The following is a 2,296-nucleotide window of genomic DNA, read 5'->3' on the forward strand; positions in this document are numbered from 1 at the left end:
TTTGTCCTTATGGAACTGAGTTCACTTAGCATAATGCTTTCCAGTCCTTCCCAAATTAGGTAGTGAGTTACAAAATTATTGGTCCAGTGTGTTGCATGGTATTCATTCCATCATGTGAATGTACCATAATTTCTCAATCCATTCAATTGTGGTTGGACATTTGGGTTATTTCCATGTTCTTGTGATGGTGAATAACATTGCTATAAACACTGGTATACAGTCTCCGTTTGTGTCTCAGTTTTTATTTTCTCAAAGTATATTCCAAGCAGTGGAATAGCTGGGTCATAAGAAAGTTCTATGTTTACCTTTCTGAGGAAACAACAAACTGCCTTCTAGAGTGGTTGCACCATTTTACAATCCCACAACAGTGTATGAGGATCTGGTGTGAAAAACAATGTATTTGAATTTTGTAAATAGACTAGTAAAATAATTAAAGATGAAAAGAAAAATAAAGAAGAGTTCTTATCTCTTCACATCGTCTCCAACATTTATTGCTTGTTGTCCTGTCAAACTTTGCCACTGCTACTGGAATGAAATGATATCTCATTGTGGTTTTGAGCTGCATCTCTCTTATTGCCAGTGATTTTGAACATTTCTTCATGTGTCTGTTGGACATCTGAATATTTTCCTCTGTGAAAAGTCTTTCCATGTCTTCTGCCCATTTTGTAATTGTATTATCAGTCTTTTTCTTGTGGAGGCCCTATAGGATTCTGTAAACTTTTGCTATAAGACGCTTGTCTGAAATGGTATTGCCACATTTTTTTTCCCAGTTAGTAGGTTTTCTTTTCACTCTGTTAGGAAAAGCTTTTGATGAGCACAGGCACTTAATCTTTATAAGGTACCATTCATCAATTTTATCCTCTCCAGATTGTGCATTTCTGGCTCTATTTGGAAGTCTCTTTGTACTATAAGCTAATGCTTCCAAGCTTGGTTCCAGTTTGTCTCTTATGAACATTATGGTTTGGGGCTTTAGTCTCAGTCAGGTCTCTGAACCCCTTGAGTTGATTTTTGTGTATGGTGTGAGATGTAGATCTTGTTTCAGCTTTCTACAAATCACAGTCCAGTTTTGATAGCATCATTTGTTGAAGAGGTTGTCATTTCTCCATTTGATAGGTTTTATTTTCTTTTCAAATAACATTTGACCATGAATTGACCATTAGTTGATCAGACTGCTGTTGTTGATTGTCGTCAAGTCGAACACGACTCATAGAGACCCTATGAACAAAGGCCTGAAGCCTTTCTATAACTATTGTAATTTATCAAAGTGTATAGAGTTTCCAGAGGTGTTTTGTTTATGAAGTGGATGCCACTCCTGCTCCCGACCAGATATATGGGTCCATTTCTGGGTGTTCCATTGATCTATTTGCCTGTCATTGTATCACTACCATGCTATTTTGGTTACTACCATTGTGTAATAGGTTTTGAGGTCAGGGAGTGCTATGGCTCCCACTTAATTTTTGTTTTTCAGCAGTGCTTTGCTTATTCGGGGTCTTTTTCCTCTCCAAATAAACTTGACAAGTTCCCTTTAAATCTCCTGGAAAAATGAATTTGGTATCTGAATTAAGATTGCATTGAACATGTAGAATGCTTTTGGTAGGCTTGTCATTTTCACAATATCAAGTCTTCCTACCCATGAACAGGGTACATTTTTCCATTTATTTAGGTCTTTTATTGTGTCTTGAAGACATGTTTCATAGTTTTCTTTATACAGGTCTTTTGTGTCCCTATTTAGGTTCACTCCTAAGTATCTCAATTTGTGGTTGGCTACTGTAAATAGCATTGCTTTTTTTGTTTCCTTCTCTATGTTAATGATAATGTTTGATAATTTTAGCATTATGTTATATCATCTTTATTTAATGGGCACAAATAGGGATTTCTTCCAGTGAGTTCCCTAGATAATTGTCTTCCAAATATCTCAAGATGGGTAAGTGATTAAAAGGTCATTCAATACCAGGAAAAATGTGCAAACAGAAAGGGCAAAATAAATGAATGGGACCTTTTAAAAATTAAGTCCTTGTGTGCATCAAAAGCTTTTCCCAACAGTGTGTGTTTGTGTATGTGGGGGAAAACCAAACCAACCAAAAAACAATAACTCTACTTATTGGGGGGAGAAAACAACCATTTGGCAATGGCATTTCAGATAAGGGTCTCATAATGAAAGTTTATAGATACTATAGAGCCTCCACAATAAAAGGACTGATAATCTAATAACAAAATGGGCATAATACATGAAAAGACTCTTGTAAAAGAGGACATTCAGATGCTCAATAGAAGCATAAAGAAATGTTCAAAATCA

Source organism: Elephantulus edwardii, unplaced genomic scaffold (assembly GCF_000299155.1).
Source record: "Elephantulus edwardii isolate Elephantulus edwardi_28Jun2011 unplaced genomic scaffold, EleEdw1.0 scaffold00102, whole genome shotgun sequence".
Classification (NCBI taxonomy): Eukaryota; Metazoa; Chordata; class Mammalia; order Macroscelidea; family Macroscelididae; genus Elephantulus; species Elephantulus edwardii.